Consider the following 20081-nt stretch of genomic DNA (forward strand, 5'->3'; position numbering starts at 1 on the left):
ATTATTATTGTTATTATAATGAGTATTATTGTCAATAGTATTTCTAAAATTATCATTATTGTTATTATCATTATAAAAATAGTTATAATGATGAAAATGAGAGTAATAATTAGCATAATAATCATTATAACTGAAATAATGATAAAAATAATCATGGCGATAATGACTATAATGATGATAATCATAATAATGACAATAATGATGATCATGGTGATATTATTAATCATAGAGTCCATTTATAATGAAATAAAGGCTACTACTAATAAAATCCAAAAAGTCGAAAAAACGGCAAAATGTCGCGTATTACAGCCTTTTCAGAAAAACGTCGAAAAAAAACCTTTTCACTTTTAAATAAAAATTATGATGATTTTAACATGAATTCGGGCAATTATAATGCTTTTCATGATAATTCCTTTATTATTAACAATAATGATGATAATTATGATGATAATGACAATAATAATGATGATAATAATAAAATTATAATAATAATGATAATTTTGATAATTACTGCAATAATAGCAATAATTAACTCTATTTTTCATACTAATAATGACAATAGAAATAATAGTAATATCATTATTATTGTTATTATAATGAGTATTATTGTCATTATTTCTAAAATTATCATTATTGTTATTATCATTATAAAAATAATAATAATGATGAAAATGATAACTGCAATAATTATAATGATAATTATGACGATAATGACTATAATGGTGATAATTGTAGTGTACGGCTGCGTACGTCCCGACTCGAAGGATGATATCATCTCCAGTTGCAGTCGCCAAGCTAAAACATCTATTTATTTATTTATTTTTAACCGAATTATTGTATATATGTTATGGCCGAAAAGCACAGTTTATCATCGGATTTTCTCCGTATCCTTTCCTGTATTTATCTTTTCTAATGTTCTTTCCTCTTGCCGACGTCTCCAAATTCTCACGATAACCACCGAAGGAGGTGACGGTCGTTACCCTGCTTCTTTTTTGTTTTTCCCCTTCCCTCTCTCGTCTGGTTGTTTGGATTTTCGAACTATCGGCTGGGTCTTTAGGCACCTCTTTTGCCTATATTCTTCTTTCGCGCCATGCCTGGGGCTTGGCCTGGGGGTTTCTTTCGGGGTATAAGTACTCGTGGTAAGGGGAAGGAAGACAACTTCGGTCCTGACCTCTGTCCCGCACTTTGGTCCTTCGCGGTAACAATTTTACCTGTGTTGTGCTCTCGCTCGGATTTACCCTGGGATATACTTCACGCACGGATTTACCAGGACTGCTGAGTATCTCCTCAAAGCTAAGTGGTTGCTGGTTGTGTGTAGGAGGCGACTGGTCTCTTTTGGACTTTAGCGTGACATGTTGCATTATCATCTGCAGGGTGCACTCTTTCGTGAAGTCCCGTGACATTTTTGCGTATTTCCCAGTGTTTTGAGAGCATTAGGACCAAGTGATTTAAAGAAACACTGCTTGAGGATCCGTACCTCCAGTGTATTCATTTTTATAACTAAGTTATTACTTAGTTTCCTTTCATTCCTGCCTGAGGATCCGTACCTCCTGGAATAAAGATCTTTTTAAGTACCATTACGTACTTTATCGTGAATTGTTTTGTTTCGCTTAATGCGTGGTTGTTGATTTCTGCTTGATCGTGTGGGCGATTAAGCAGTCTCTGTGATTACACCTCCAGTGTGACTTTCCCTTTTTAAGACTTAAGTCATTACTTCGTTGTATTTCGTTCGTACTTGAGGAGTCATACCTCCTGTACATATATATTTTTTAAAAGTTAATGTTAATGTTTCCTATCGTCCCTGCTTGAGGATCCGTCCCTCCGGGGATAAAAGATCGTTATCAGGATCTTTTTACATATTTTGTTTATGTTTCTGTTGATTTCTGCCTGACCTTGTGGGTGATCAGACAGACTTTTGTTGCTCCGTATCTCCTGATAACGAGCCCTTAGTATCACATGATACTTGATTTTTGTTGTTGTTGTCGTTTGTTTCGGCTGATTCCTGTCTGACCTTGTGGGTGTTCAGGCAGTCTTCGTGAATAGTCCCTTCCTTGACTTTTTCAGCCTTCTTATTAATCTATTTCTTAATTCTTTTGCACACAAGTACTCTTACTAGGTATCCGTCAGCATTAGCTTTGGTTTACAGTTAACATCCATTTGGGTTGGATGTTAACAATTTAACGTAATTTAGGGACTTGGATGTTTTTATGCTGACCCCCTAATAACAGTACTTCTGGAGTTGGGACGCCAACTTAGGGAAGACATTTTTTATAAATCGTGGTAAGTTTATCTGGTGTTGATTTCTCGTGCATCACCGCCGCTGTGATAAATTGGTGATGCACACACCTTTGTCTACTTCTCATGCCTGTAATTCCCTAGTGAGTGTAACTTGCTCTCTAAATAAACATCGTACCATCTTAGAGCTTTTACTCAACTCCAGTCAGAATAATTTATACCACCACTAAAGTTCTGGTTCTGACCAAGGTTAGATGCCTAAATCTTTCTCGGACTCGGGTCTCCTAAACAGCACATCGCTGGTTGCTCTGACATCACGCAACTCTTGAAAGGCTGTAAAAAGGCTAGATAAATCAGAGAATATTAAGCTGATATCAAAAGAACAGATTCATTTAGCTATACCTGTGTTCCCGCTCCCAGCGGGCGGATGCTCAAACCGAAGGGAAGAAGAAGAATCCTATGATCTTGCTTTTTTCTTCTAAACACGTCCACGCAGACGCTCAGCCTACGCTATCTCCCTTTTCACATCTACACACTTACACATCCAACATTCAGCACACACATTCTGTACTTTCTTTCCACCCTTCTCTGATACAACACCCACACCCACTTACACGACATACACGGTTCCCGAACCTACTAATCGGGTGGTGGCAGCGTGCCGTAGGCCTGGAACCTTACATCTGTTCACTGCAAACGAATCTTTCCTTGAGCAAAGAACTCAATATTCTCGGTTGAGCCAGGACTCAACCAGATCACTTAAAGTCTACTGGGTCTACGCCCCGCTACAACTGTCTTTTTGGTAGGCAGCGGTGGGAGAAACAGTCTTTCTATAAAGTGTCTGGTCAAGCCTTTGTGCAAGTCTATCGCACGCCAAGTAACGGGTTGTAGAGCAAGTGCTGGGACGCAGAATGCCTCGCACACGCAATACCGTCCAAGGAGAACCCACTAATGAGTCCTCGGGATCCTCTGCAAACACCCTTCTTGAGGGCCCCGAGTTTCCTCGAGATCACGCTCAATCTTTGATTTCGGGGCAAAGGCTAGAACCCCGTGACCACCTCTCGCTCTCGATGTATGAGGAGGTGGTTGATAAATTCGAACGGCTGAATTCTCGGTTCAGTGCCTTGGAAGGGCAGTACGCCAATATCGTGCGATTACTGGAGCCCAGGGCATCTGAACCACACATTCATTCACCAGCTGCGGCCTCTGCATCGCAGGTAGAAGCGGGGGTGCATGCGGTCACGACTGACCACTCGTCTCAGCGAGCGCCCGTCAATCCGCGTCCCCTAGATCAGGGTATAACCCTGCGTGACCCGATTCCGCCTTACCGGGCAGAAGTTCCAGCTAGCCAGCCTCTTCGGAGGAATCAGGAGTTGGAAACCTGGTTGCGGCACGTCGAGCAAGCCCATCCTTATGGGACGGATGAGGCTCTGATCCGTGCCGCCCATGGTAGCTGTAGGGGGACTGCGGATATAGTCATTAACTCCCCAGTTTTTGACGGCATTGGGACCTGGGACGAGTTTAAGGAAACCCTTCGGCAACGTCTACGGGGGACGTGCTCGTCGATGGAGTACCTTCGGCATTTGGGGTCGTACGTACTCGGCGACACTTCCCCTAGGGACTTCTATCTCGCGGTCGAGACCATGGTATATCAAGGCATGCGCGACTATCCTGGTGAACTTGGGCCAGCTGAACCTCTGATGAGGAGAACTTTTCTCCAGGGACTCCCACCCTGGCTGCGGGAAAAGCTCCTGTTGATAGAGGATCAGCCACTTTACCGGGTGGTCGAAGCAGCCCAAAAAGTCTGGCACCATCGGCACTATGCCGGGCGGGTAGAGAAACCCTTGGTCAGTTTCTCGAGCGAGGCAGGGCCTAAACCTCGCTCTTCTACTCCTCGCGAGGGTCGATCTCCGGCAGCTTCCCCTCCGGTTGATCCCCTAGCAGAGTTACCCGTACGCACTCGAGAACCCCGACGCTGGTGTCCCTACCATCAGGTGACTACGCATGACGCCTCCGAGTGTCATGCGGTGCGAGAGGGTAATCAGTGCACCCGGTGTGGCCGCCGAGGGCATGTGGCTGAGCGGTGCTTTTTTCGGGCAGAACAACGTAGGGCACCGCCCGACAGAACACAACCGCAACCACAACGAGCCACTGCCAGGGACAATGATGATGGCGGGCGCCGAGGGGAGCGACAGTTCCACGGAACCAGAGCTTCCCGAGGCACAGATTCAGGCGGGGCGGCCGCTGTTGAATTGTGTGGTTGCTGGGACTAAGGTCTTAGCCTTTCTTGACTCGGGAAGTGAGGCAACGGTGGTGAAGGAGTCTTGTTTCAGGAGGATTTCCAACACCCCGCTCTCACCGCACCCACGCGGCCTTAGGGGGGCATCTGGGGCCGCGTTGGACATCAAGGGCAGGGCAACCCTTGAGTTTAAGTTTTCCCGAGCCTGTAAATGCCGGCATTCGGTGTTCGTGGTGGACGATGACACTAGGTTTCCAGCAGAGGTGCTGATAGGCGTGGACCTGCTGCGGAGGTTCAATTTTAAGTTGAACCTCTCCCCTGTTTCAGGGGCCAGCTCTGCTAGCTTTAATGGAGTCCAACTCGGGGTTTCGTTCTCGGGTGCCGGGTCCCTCGGCATCCTGACATACCACGAACCGGAGGCCGTGCTACGTTGCTGTAGTGCGAGCGGCGGAGACCGGGAAGGTGCGATGAGATGCGCGCGGAGAGTCACCTGTCCCCCTCGGGCGGGGCGATTCGTGCGATGCCTCGTGAACGGCTTGAAGGGCGGACTGGCTTGTGTTGAGAGCGACACAGCCAAGGTCCTGGTACCTCGCTCGTTGGTGGACCTCTCCCAACCGGAGGTTGACGTTTGGGTCGTCAACGATCAGACAGTTCCGGTTGAGATCGAGCAAGGATTCGTCCTCTGCTATGCTGCGATCGTGGAGGTTCCACTTAATCGTCTCGAATACGACGCGGAATCCATGGACCAGGATTCCGGCGTCAACCCGGAAGATGTAGGCTCATCCTCCGGGGATAGTCAAGGAGCTTTAGGCATGGCTTCTTCGACTCCCATCGATGATGGAAGCGAACCGGATAGTCTGATGGCGGACTTCGAGGACCGGTTTGATTTTGCACACGGACTTAATGACTTTGGCTATAACACGGACGAGTTTGAAGTTTTCCCGGTATGTTCTTTCGAGAACGAGGAACTCCCCTCATCAGCAGGGGCAGTTAGTGTTCCCCGGGTGGATCTTGCTCACCTGTCGTCAGTCCAACGTGAACAGCTTGTCCAGGTACTTGATCGTTACCCAGATCTGTTCAACGAAGGGCTGCCTCCGGGTGTGGTGCCACACATGAAGCATAAAATCAAAACCACGGACGACCAACCCGTCCGTGTGAAACAGTGGCGCCTCCCGGAGAGTACGCGGCAGTACATCCGTGCGGAGTGCGACAAGATGCTTGCAGACGGGGTGATCGAGCTTTCTTGCTCACCATGGCTCTCTCCCGTTGTGCTAGTGAAAAAGAAGGATGGTTCGACACGCTTTTGCGTTGACTACCGTGCTTTGAACGCGAAAACAGTTTCAGATGCGTATCCCATACCCAGGATGGACGCTGCCATTGATCAGCTGGCGGGTAAGTCTTGGTTTAGTGTCCTCGACGCTAAAAGCGCATACTGGACTGTTGAGGTCGATGAGAGGGACCGAGAAAAGACAGCTTTCTCGGACGGCGCCCGTCTGTTTCAGTTTTCGCGTATGCCCTTTGGATTGACGACGGCCCCGTCAACTTTTCAGAGGGCTATCGCCGCCGTTCTCAACCCGGTGTTGGGCCACCACGCGCTGGCATATCTTGACGATGTCGTCATATACAGTGCAGGGTTTGAGCAGCACCTATCTCACCTCGATGCCGTGTTGCAGTTGCTCGCTGGAGCAGGGTTCAGGCTTAACCTTTCTAAGTGTCGCTTCGCGACCGACACGTTTCGTTTTCTTGGCCATTTGATTACGCCGGACGGTGTTTTGCCTGACCCTGACAAGGTTACAGTGATACGAGCCATAAAGACACCACGCAACCAACGGCACGTTCGCCAGTTCTTGGGGGCAACTGGTTTTTTTCGCAGGCACGTGCCCAATTACGCAAGGGTCGCATCTCCTTTGACTCGGCTCCTGAAAAAAGATACAAAATTTTCATGGGGCAAACCTCAGCAGGAGGCTTTTGAACGGCTTAAGCAGGCGCTTGCCACCGCGCCTTGCTTGATCCAACCAAATTTTGAGAAGCCCTTTGAGCTTCACACCGATGCTTCGGGCACGGCGATCGGTGCTTGCCTTATGCAGTTGGATAAGGTTGGGGAACTCCACCCTGTTGCATATTTTTCTCGGAAGCTTAGGGATGCCGAGACCAGGTACCCGACCATCGATCTGGAAGCCCTTGCAGTTGTCGAGAGCACTAGGCATTATCACCCTTACCTTTATGGGAGAAGATTCCGTATCTTTACAGATCACAGGCCGTTGGTATCAGTCTTCCGCAAACCAACTGCCTCGGTAAGGATGACGCGATGGGCTCACGAACTGACATTTTACGACTTTGAGCTTCTTTATAAGCCGGGACGGGTCCACCACGTCCCTGACTTGCTCAGTCGTCAGATCGCAGCCATTGATGATCTCGATAGCCCCTTGCTGCAACCAGACTTGGTGGAGCGTCATCAGAGAGATGATCCCCTCTGGCAACAGCTCATAGAGTATCTGGAGGAAGGCCGCCTTCCGCCGAGGCGTATCCCTCTTCCCCTAGACCAATTCGAACTTCGGGACCGAGTCTTATATCATGTCAAGTCCAATAATGAACGAGCTCTGCTTCAGCTCGTAATCCCAAGGTCGCTGCGCGGCGCCGCTTTGGATGCGGTCCATGCCGTACCGTCCGCCGGACATCAGGGCGTTCACAGGACGTATCAGCGGCTAAGGGATCATTTTTACTTTCCCGGGATGTTGGCCGCATCCCGGAAATATGTCGCATCATGCACGGCATGTCAACGGAGGAAAGGGGCGATCGCCCGAACTCCCCTACAGTCCATGCCGGACGTCGCGGAGCCCTTCGAGCGGGTCTCCGTGGATATCCTCACTCTTACCCCTTCGGCACGTGGAAACAAGTACGTCCTTGTGCTGATTGACCATCTTACCCGGTTTGTCGAGCTGTTCCCGTTGGCAACGAAGGACGCCCAAACCGTAGCAGACGTGTTTCTTGCGGAATTCGTTACTCGGTACGGTCCCCCGCGGACCCTGTTATCAGATAACGGCCTTGAATTCCGCAATCGTCTCCTTTCCGACATCTGTCATCACCTCCAGGTGAAGTCGCTCTTCACCACAGTCTACCATCCGCAAGCCAACGGTATGGTGGAGAGGGTGAATCGGGTGGTCAAGGACGCCCTGAGCACGCTCCAAATGGATGATCCTGATTGTTGGGACGATCTATTACCGTATGTGAGGTTTGCCATCAATTCCTCCATACACCGGAGCGTAAACGACGTCCCTTTGTACCTTCTCACAGGTCGGGACAGTCATTTTCCGCTCGTGGGATCAAACCACGTAATCTATGCCGAAGGGGCCTTGCCCTCATTAAGATCAAAACTCCGAGCAGCTCGGGTGGCCGCTGGTGAGGCCGCCCGAAAGGCTCGTGAGCGTTGGACCGCCGATCACGATCGAAGGCGGCGGGCTCGACCGCGGGAGTATAACGAAGGGGATCTGGTCTTTGTGCATCGCAGCGTTATCCTGCACCCCAGTCACGGAACCAGACCCCTGGGTCCCCGATGGTTAGGGCCAGTCCGGGTCTTGAAAAAGCTCGGGCCCGTGGCTTATGTGGTGAGGAGACCGAATTCAGATGGGCAGGAAGTCACTTTGCACCCAAATAAATTTAAGGCATTTCGGGTCACTGCGGAATTCGTCCCTCCGGACGACTTTCCCCGTTTGGACGGCACAGCCCCTCCAGACCCGGAATCGGACATGGGACCTTTACAAGATCCCGGTGCTGATGACCTCTTGGATTCGGAATCCTCGGCCCCGTCATCGGAGGGGGTAGACGATGAACCATGGGACCCTGGGTCTGACTGGGACGAGTAGGGAGCAAGACACTTTTCCTTTTCTTCCGCTTACCATTATCTTTCTTTTTTCAGAGCCCCAGCGGGATGCATGCTGCCCTCTGTTGATTACCAGTCCGTCCTGTAACATAACCCTGTATGACTTGGGTCCTAACACGCTTGCAGCCTGTTCTTTTTCAGAGCCTTCCCTTCATCCAGCCCGTGGAGTGGGGAATACCCTTGACGGTAGTCAACCCGACACATTACTAATCCCATCTTCCCCCTTCTAATGTTCAGTCGCCCTGTTTCTTCTACATATTTTGTTCTGAACTATTTCTACTTTTCAGATCATCTCCAGATGGACGGCAGCAGGGCCCAGCAGCCAGCTTCTGTCCTGCGGAATGATCCTGTCCTTTGGTATTCACAACCGCCCTTGATATACGCGGGTTTTCTCGCCTTCTGCCTTCGTTTCTGGCAGGGTCGCGCTTTCGTCCTGGACGTCTGCAGAAACCCTGTACAGCTATTATTTCTTCTGAGTTTGGCCAAGCTATGGCTTGTTTTCACACCCCGATCGACAGTGACCCGGAGCTGAGGTCGGTCTACGCTCTTTCCCCATGACGGGAACGTAGAGGTGGTTCTCTGTAAAGACCTGTAGGAATTTAACTTTTCTACGGAGTTTTCCTGTAAATAGCTCCCTTTCCTATCGTCCTCTTAATCTTCTCTTGCTTTCCTATGTAGTTTAGCGTAACACCAGGTTTGGGTTATTTTAGTACTTTGTATTTTTTTCTGTTATTATTATGTAAACCTTTGTATGTTTGTGCCGAAAGATTTTGAGTTTCACCCTCTTAATCATGTGTTTCCCTCTTCGTTTTGTTCTTTTAATTTGCATGTTGTGCATATGTTCTTAACTTTAAGTTTGTTTTTTTTTTTAGTTTTATGATAATTTTAAGATTGTTTCTTTACACTATTTTACCGTCGAGGTTCCTCTCTCAGCTTCTCAGAGCAATGTCCATGCAGAGCTGTCAGGACCGAGCCCATGACTTCCAAGGAGGTCTTTTATTGGGGTAAGCTCTGTTGACACCCTTTACAGATCGCCTGAGAAAGCGGTAATTATACATATGGAGACATTGCCTCCCTCGACGCCCACTAATTCATTGGTTTTAAGCCAGATCCTCAACTGGATCGGATCAGCGCAGCCAGATGGTCGGCTTCGCATTAATACAATTAATGGTCGTGTGTTACTTATGCACTTCATAATGCAGTGTGTGTTAGAACACGCCAGGCCCAAAGAATAAACCCAGTATGTCTAATACACTCTTGTGTCCGCAGACACGGACGACGACGCGTCGAGGGCTCCAAAGGGTTCCACCCCCTTTGGTCCAAGGCGATTTGTTCGCCAGCTCTTTACACAGATGATGGTACCATGCTGATAACGGCTCCAGCTGATCCTCCGCACTGGCGTGCGGGCGCGCTCCCCATGCGCACCCGCCTTCCGATGATCCGCACTGACGTGCGGGCGCGTCCTCTGACGCACCCGCTTTCCGATGTTCCGCACTGGCGTGCGGGCGCGCTCCCCATGCGCACCCGCCTTCCGATGATCCGCACTGGCGTGCGGGCGCGTCCTCTGACGCACCCGCCTTCCGATGATCCGCACTGGCGTGCGGGCGCGTCCTCTGACGCACCCGCCTTCCGATGTTCCGCACTGGCGTGCGGGCGCGTCCTCTGACGCACCCGCCTCCCGATGTTCCGCACTGGCGTGCGGGCGCGCTCCCCATGCGCACCCGCCTTCCGATGATCCGCACTGGCGTGCGGGCGCGTCCTCTGACGCACCCGCCTTCCGATGGACCGCACTGGCGTGCGGGCGCGCTCCCCATGCGCACCCGCCTTCCGATGGACCGCACTGGCGTGCGGGTGTACCCTGTACGACCGCCTCTCCGATGTCCCCGTGACGAGCGGGCGCGCTCCCCATGCGCACCCGCCTTAGGATGGATCCTGCCGAGATGATGGACCCTGAAATGTTCGCCGACGTGATGGTCTTCGCCCTCTACACTTCGTCAGAGCCGACCGTTGCTCTGGTTCCTGAAACCCTTCGGGCGCCTTTCCTTCTGTCTCACGATCGTACCTCACGAGAGATGGAACGAGTACCTCGCAGACACACCTGTTGTTTAAGGAGTCTCTCCTGCGATACTCGTCTTACCCGTCCCCTACTTAGGCGACGCACTGCCCGGGGGAGGTGTTGTAGTGTACGGCTGCGTACGTCCCGACTCGAAGGATGATATCATCTCCAGTTGCAGTCGCCAAGCTAAAACATCTATTTATTTATTTATTTTTAACCGAATTATTGTATATATGTTATGGCCGAAAAGCACAGTTTATCATCGGATTTTCTCCGTATCCTTTCCTGTATTTATCTTTTCTAATGTTCTTTCCTCTTGCCGACGTCTCCAAATTCTCACGATAACCACCGAAGGAGGTGACGGTCGTTACCCTGCTTCTTTTTTGTTTTTCCCCTTCCCTCTCTCGTCTGGTTGTTTGGATTTTCGAACTATCGGCTGGGTCTTTAGGCACCTCTTTTGCCTATATTCTTCTTTCGCGCCATGCCTGGGGCTTGGCCTGGGGGTTTCTTTCGGGGTATAAGTACTCGTGGTAAGGGGAAGGAAGACAACTTCGGTCCTGACCTCTGTCCCGCACTTTGGTCCTTCGCGGTAACAATTTTACCTGTGTTGTGCTCTCGCTCGGATTTACCCTGGGATATACTTCACGCACGGATTTACCAGGACTGCTGAGTATCTCCTCAAAGCTAAGTGGTTGCTGGTTGTGTGTAGGAGGCGACTGGTCTCTTTTGGACTTTAGCGTGACATGTTGCATTATCATCTGCAGGGTGCACTCTTTCGTGAAGTCCCGTGACATTTTTGCGTATTTCCCAGTGTTTTGAGAGCATTAGGACCAAGTGATTTAAAGAAACACTGCTTGAGGATCCGTACCTCCAGTGTATTCATTTTTATAACTAAGTTATTACTTAGTTTCCTTTCATTCCTGCCTGAGGATCCGTACCTCCTGGAATAAAGATCTTTTTAAGTACCATTACGTACTTTATCGTGAATTGTTTTGTTTCGCTTAATGCGTGGTTGTTGATTTCTGCTTGATCGTGTGGGCGATTAAGCAGTCTCTGTGATTACACCTCCAGTGTGACTTTCCCTTTTTAAGACTTAAGTCATTACTTCGTTGTATTTCGTTCGTACTTGAGGAGTCATACCTCCTGTACATATATATTTTTTAAAAGTTAATGTTAATGTTTCCTATCGTCCCTGCTTGAGGATCCGTCCCTCCGGGGATAAAAGATCGTTATCAGGATCTTTTTACATATTTTGTTTATGTTTCTGTTGATTTCTGCCTGACCTTGTGGGTGATCAGACAGACTTTTGTTGCTCCGTATCTCCTGATAACGAGCCCTTAGTATCACATGATACTTGATTTTTGTTGTTGTCGTTTGTTTCGGCTGATTCCTGTCTGACCTTGTGGGTGTTCAGGCAGTCTTCGTGAATAGTCCCTTCCTTGACTTTTTCAGCCTTCTTATTAATCTATTTCTTAATTCTTTTGCACACAAGTACTCTTACTAGGTATCCGTCAGCATTAGCTTTGGTTTACAGTTAACATCCATTTGGGTTGGATGTTAACAATTTAACGTAATTTAGGGACTTGGATGTTTTTATGCTGACCCCCTAATAACAGTACTTCTGGAGTTGGGACGCCAACTTAGGGAAGACATTTTTTATAAATCGTGGTAAGTTTATCTGGTGTTGATTTCTCGTGCATCACCGCCGCTGTGATAAATTGGTGATGCACACACCTTTGTCTACTTCTCATGACTGAAAAATGCCTGTAATTCCCTAGTGAGTGTAACTTGCTCTCTAAATAAACAGCGTACCATCTTAGAGCTTTTACTCAACTCCAGTCAGAATAATTTATACCACCACTAAAGTTCTGGTTCTGACCAAGGTTAGATGCCTAAATCTTTCTCGGACTCGGGTCTCCTAAACAGCACATCGCTGGTTGCTCTGACATCACGCAACTCTTGAAAGGCTGTAAAAAGGCTAGATAAATCAGAGAATATTAAGCTGATATCAAAAGAACAGATTCATTTAGCTATACCTGTGTTCCCGCTCCCAGCGGGCGGATGCTCAAACCGAAGGGAAGAAGAAGAATCCTATGATCTTGCTTTTTTCTTCTAAACACGTCCACGCAGACGCTCAGCCTACGCTATCTCCCTTTTCACATCTACACACTTACACATCCAACATTCAGCACACACATTCTGTACTTTCTTTCCACCCTTCTCTGATACAACACCCACACCCACTTACACGACATACACGGTTCCCGAACCTACTAATCGGGTGGTGGCAGCGTGCCGTAGGCCTGGAACCTTACATCTGTTCACTGCAAACGAATCTTTCCTTGAGCAAAGAACTCAATATTCTCGGTTGAGCCAGGACTCAACCAGATCACTTAAAGTCTACTGGGTCTACGCCCCGCTACAATAATCATAACAATAATGATGATAATGATAATAATAATCATATACTCCATTTATAAGGAAATCAAGGCTAAAACATAAAATTCCATAAGAAAAAAACGTTAAAATCAAGCGTATTTCAGCCTTTTGAGAGAAACGTCGAAAAAAACTTTTTTCACTTTTAAATGATAATTATGATGATTTTAACATGAATTCGGGTAATGATGATGATTTTCATGATAATTCCTTTATTGATTAATAATAATGATGATAATTATGATAATGACAAAATTAATTCTAATAATAATAAAATGATAATTACAATGATAAATTTGATAATTACTGCAATAATAACAATAATTAACTCTATTCTAATAATTTTCATACTAATAATAGCAATAGAAAAAATAATAATGTCATTATTATTGTGATAATGAGCATTATTGTCATTATTATTTCTAAAATTATCATTATCATTATCATTATAAAAATAGTTATAATGATGAAAATCACTGTAATAATTAGCATAATAATCATTGTAACTGCAATAATGAAAATAATGATAATTATAATCATGACGATAATTACTATTATGATGATCATAAGAATAATGACAATAATGATGGTAATGACAATAATAATCATAGAGTCCATTTATAATGAAATAGTCTAAAACTAATAAAATCCCAAAAGAAAAAAAACGGCTAAATCTAGCGTATTACAGCCTTTTCAGGGAAACGTCGAAAAAAAACTTTTTCGCTTTTAAATGAAAATTATGATGATTTTAACATGAATTTCAGTAATTATGATGTTTTTCTTTTATAATTCCTTCATTATTAACAATAATGATGATAATTATGATGATAATGACAATAATGATAATGATGATAAAATGATAATTATAATGATAATTTCGATAATTACTGCAATAATAGCAATAATTAACTCTATTCTAATAATTTTCATATTAATAATGACAATAGGAATAATAATAATGTCATTATTATTGTTATTATAATGAGTATTATTGTCATTATTATTTCTAGAATTACCATTAATGTTATCAGTATAAAAATAGTTATAATGATGAAAATGACAGTAATGATTAACATAATAATCATTATAACTGCAAAAATGATAATGATAATCATAGCGTTAATGACTATATTGATGATAATCATAGGAATAATGACAATAATGATGATAATCAAAAGAATAATGACAATAATGATGATAATTATAATAATCATAGAGTTCATTTATGATGAAATAATGGCTAAGACTAATAAAATCCCAAAAGTCGAACAAACGGCAAATTCTAGCGCATACAGCCTTTTGAGAGAAACGTCGAAAAAAAACACTTCTTCGCTTTTAAATAATATTCATGAATTCAGGTAATTATGATGATTTTCATCATCAAAAATCAAAATTATCATTATAATTATAATTCTATTATTATTATAATTATTATTGTCATTATCATCATAATTACCATCATTATTGTTAATAAAGGAATTATCATGAAAATCATTATAATTGCCCGAATTCAGGTTAAAATCATCATAATTTTCATTTAAAAGTCAAAAAGGTTTTTTTCGACGTTGTTTTGAAAAGGCTGTAATACGCAACATTTTGCCGTTTTTTTCAACTTTTGGGATTTTATTAGTTGTAGCCTTTATATCATTATAAATAGAATCTATGATTATCAATATCACCATGATCATCATCATTGTCATTATTCTTATGATTATCATCATTATAATCATTATCGCCATGATTATTTTTATTATTATTGCAGTTATAATGATTATTATGCTAATTATTACTCTCATTTTCATGAAAATGAAAACTTTAGAAATAATATTGACAATAATATTCATTATAATAACAATAATAATGATATTATAATTATTTCTAATGTCATTATTAGTATGAAAATTATTAGAATAGAGTTCATTATTGCTATTATTGCAGTAATTATGAAAATTATCATTATAATTATCATTTTATTATCACCATTATTATTGTCATTATCAACATAATTACCATAACTATTGTTAATAATAAAGGAATTATCATGAAAATCACCATGATTACCGGAATTCATGTTAAAATAAGTATCATCATTTAAAGGCGAAAAAGTTTTTTTTCGACGTTTCTCTCAGAAGGCTGTATAGGCTAGATTTTACCGTTTATTCGACTTTTGGGATTTTATTAGTTTTGGCCATTATTTCATTATCAATGGATAATGATAATGACAATAATACTCATTATGATAAAATGATAATGATATTATTAATTCTATTGTCATTATTTGTATGAAAATTATTAGATTACAGTTAATTATTGCTATTATTGCAGTAATTATTAAAATTATCACTATAACGACAATGATAACAGACATAATAATAAAAGTAATTATAACACAGCTATTATTGTCATTATAATCCCTATTATTATTGTTATTATTTCTAGAATTATCATTATTGTCATTTTCATTATCAAAATAATTATAATGATGAAAATGACATTACTAATTAAGATAAGGATTATCATAATGACTATATCAAGGGTAATTAGGGCCATAATGACAGTAATGATAATAAACATGATGATAATGACAATAATGATGATAATTATCAATATAAAACCCATCTATAATGAGAAAAAGGCTGAAAGTAGAAAAATCCAAAATGTCGAAAAACCAGCGAAATCTAACGAAATACAGCCTTTGGAGAGATAAGTCGAAAACCCCCCTTTTTCCAGTTTAAATGATTATGAAGATCTTAGGAATAATTCAGCTAATTATGATGATTTTGATGATAACCCCATCAATAATGACAATAATGACGTTACTAATGACAATTATGAGAGTAATTAGGACAATAATTATGATAATAATTACACAATTATAATTATAATGATGATTTGCCTAATAATAGCAATCATAGCAATAATCAACAAAATTCTAATGATTTTCCTAATAATAATAACGAAATAATAATAAAATTATATATAACACGGCTATTATTCTTATTATAATTCTTACTATTGTTGTTATTTCCAGAATTATCATTATTGTCATTATTATTAAAATAATTATCATGCTGAAAATGACATTAATAATTCAGATAATGATTATTATAATGACTGTATTAATGATAATTAGAGCGATAATGACAGTAGTGATAATAATGATGATAATGACAATAATGATGATAATTATCATTATATAGCCCATCTATAATGAGAAAAAAGCTAAAAGAAGAAAAATCCCTTTGGAGAGATGAGTCGAAAGCCCCTCTTTTTCCAGTTTAAATGATGATTATGATGATCTTAGCAATAATTCTGCTATTTATGATTTTGATGATAACGCCATCAATAATGACAATAATGACGATAATAATGATAATTATGAAAGCAATTAGGACAATGATTATGATAATAATTATACAATGATAATTATAATGATGATTTGCCTAATAATTGCAATAATAGCAATAATCAACACTATTCTAATGATTTCCCTAATAATAATAACGACAATGATAACAGAAATAATAGTAAAAGTAATTATAACACGGCTATTATTGTTATTTTAATCATTATTATTGTTATTATTTCCAGAATTATCATTATTGTCATTGTCATTATTAAAATAATTATAATGGTGAAAATGACATTAATAATTTAGATAATTATTATAATGACTATATTAAGGGTAATTAGGGCGATAATGACAGTAATGATAATAATGATTATGATAATGACAATAATGAGGATAATTATCATTATAAAGCCCATCTATAATGAGAAAAAGGCTAAAAGTAGAAAAATCCCAAAAGTCGAAAAACCGGCGAAATCTAGCGAAATACAGCCTTTGGAAAGATGAGTCGAAAACCCCTCTTTTTCCAGTTTAAATGATGATTATGATGATCTTAGCACTAATTCTGCTAATTATTATGATTTTGATGATAACCCCATCAATAATGACAAAAATGGCGGTAATAATGACAATTATGAGAGCAATTAGGACAATGATTATGATAATAATTATACAATGATAGTTATAATGATGATTTGACTAATAATTGCAATACTAGCAATAATCAACACTGTTCTAATGATTATCCTAATAATAATAACGACAATGATAACAGAAATAGTAATAAAAATAATTATAACACGGCTATTATTCCTTTTATAATCCTTATTATTGTTATTATTTCCAGAATTATTATTATTTTCATTATCATTATCAAAATAATTATAATGAAAATGACATTAATAATTAAGATAGTGATTATTATAATGACTATATTAAGGGTAATTAGGGCGATAATGACAGTAATGATAATAATGATGATGATAATAACAATGATGATAATTATCATTATAAAGCCCATCTATAATGAGAAAAAGGCTAAAAGTAGAAAAATCCCAAAAGTCGAAAAACCGGCGAAATCTAGCGAAATACAGCCTTTGGAGAGATGAGTCGAAAACCCCTTTTTTCCAGTTTAAACGATGATTATGATCTTAGCAATAATTCTGCTAATTATGATGATTTTGATGATAACCCCATCAATAATGACAATAATGACGATAATAATGACAATTATGAGAGTAATTAGGACAATAATTATGATAATAATTATACAATGATAATTATAATGATGATTTGCATAATAATTGCAATAATATCAATAATTAACACTATTCTAATGATTTTCCTAATAATAATAACGACAATGATAACAGAAATAATAATAAAAGTAATTATAACACGGATATTATTATTATAATCCTTATTATTGTTGTTATTAGTTCCAGAATTATCATTATTGTCATTATCATTATCAAAATAATTATAATGATGAAAATGACATTAATAATTAAGATTATGATTATTATAATGACTATATTAAGGGTAATTAGGGCGATAATGACAGTAATGATAATAATGATGATGATAATAACAATAATGATGATAATTATCATTATAAGCCTATCTATAATGAGAAAAAGGCTAAAAGTAGAAAAATCCCAAAAAGTCGAAAAACCGGCAAAATCTAGCGAAATACAGCCTTTGGAGAGATGAGTTGAAAACCCCCCTTTTTCCAGTTGAAATGATGATTAAGATGATCTTAGCAATAATTCTGCTAATCATGATGATAACCCCATCAATAATGACAATAATGACGATAATAATGATAATTATGAGAGTAATTAGGACAATAATTATGATAATAATTATACAATGATAATTATAATAATAATTTCCCTAATAATTACAAAAATAGCAATAATCAACACTATTCTAATGATTTTCCTAATAATAATAACGACAATGGTAACAGAAATAATGATAAAAGTAATTATAACACGGCTATTATTCTTATTATAATCCTTATTATTGTTTCCATTATTTCAAGAATTATCATTATTGTCATTTTCATTATTAAAATAATTATAATGATGAAAATAACATTAATAATAAAGATAATGATTATTATAAGGACTATTTTAAGGGTAATTAGGGCGATAATGACAGAAATGATAATAATGATGATGATAATTATCATTATAAAGCCCATCTATAATGAGAAAAAGGCTAAAAGTAGAAAAATCCCAAAAGTCGAAAAACCGGCGAAACATGGCGAAATACAGCCTTTGGAGAGATGAGTCGAAAACCCCCCTTTTTCCAGTTTAAATGATGATTATAATGATCTTAGCAATAATTCTGCTAATTATGATTTTGATGATAACCCCATCAATAATGACAATAATGATGATAATGATAATTATGAGAGTAATTAGAACAATAATTATGATAACAATTATACATACATACATACATACATATATATATATATATATATATATATATATATATATATATATATATATATATATATATATATATATATATATATATATATATATATAATTATTATGATAACAATTATGATAACTTAATAATTATAATTATGATATGATAATAATTATGATAATTATGATATGATAATAATTATGATAATAATGATAATAATAATTAATAATAATGATAATAATAGTGATAATAATAATTATTATTATGATAATAATTATGATAATAATGGCAATAATGATAATTCTGGAAATAATAACTACAATAATAAGGATTATAATAACAATGATAGCCGTGTTATAATTACTTTTATTATTATATCTGTTATCATTGTCGTTATTATTATTAGGAAAATCATTAGAGTAGTGGTGATTATTTTTATTATTGCAATTATTAGGCAAATTGATGGGGTTATCATCATAATTAGCAGAATTATTGCTAAGATCATCTCTCCAAAGGCTGTATTTCGCTAGGTTTCGCCGGTTTTTCGACTTTTGGGATTTTCTACTTTTAGCCTTTTTCTCATTATAGATGGGCTTTATAATGATAATTATCATCATTATTGTCATTATCATCATCATTATTATCATTACTGTCATTATCGCCCTAATTACCCTTAATATAGTCATTATAATAATCATTATCTTAATTATTAATGTAATTTTCATCATTATATTTACTTTAATAATGATAATGCTAATTCTGGAAATAATAACAAGAATAATAAGGATGATAAGAACAATAATAGCCGTGTTATAATTACTTTTATTATTATTTGTTATCATTGTCGTTATTATTATTAGGAAAATCATTAGAATAGTGTTGATTATTGCTATTATTGCAATTATTAGGCAAATCATCATTATAATTATCATTGTATAATTAGTATCATAATTATTGTCCTAATTACTCTCATAATTATCATTATTATCGTCATTATTGTCATTATTGATGGGGTTATCATCAAAATCATCATAATTAGCAAAATGATTACTAAGATTATCATAATCATTTAAACTGGGAAAAGTGGGGTTTTCGACTCATTTCGCTAGATTTCGCCGGTTTTTGCTATTATTGCAGTAATTATCAAAATTATCATTATAATTATAATTTTATTATTATTGTCATTATCATCATAATTATCATCATTATTGTTAATGATAAAGGAATTATCATGAAAATCATTGTAACTGCCCGAATTCATGTTAAAATCATCATAATTTTCATTTAAAAGTGAAAAAGGGTTTTTTTCGACGTTTTTCTGAAAAGGCTGTAATACGCAACATTTTGCCGTTTTTCGACTTTTGGGATTTTATTAGTTGTAGCCTTTATTTCATTATAAATGGACTCTATGATTATTAATATTACCATGATCATCAATATT

This window comes from Penaeus vannamei, chromosome 6 (assembly GCF_042767895.1).
Source record: "Penaeus vannamei isolate JL-2024 chromosome 6, ASM4276789v1, whole genome shotgun sequence".
Lineage (NCBI taxonomy): Eukaryota > Metazoa > Arthropoda > Malacostraca > Decapoda > Penaeidae > Penaeus > Penaeus vannamei.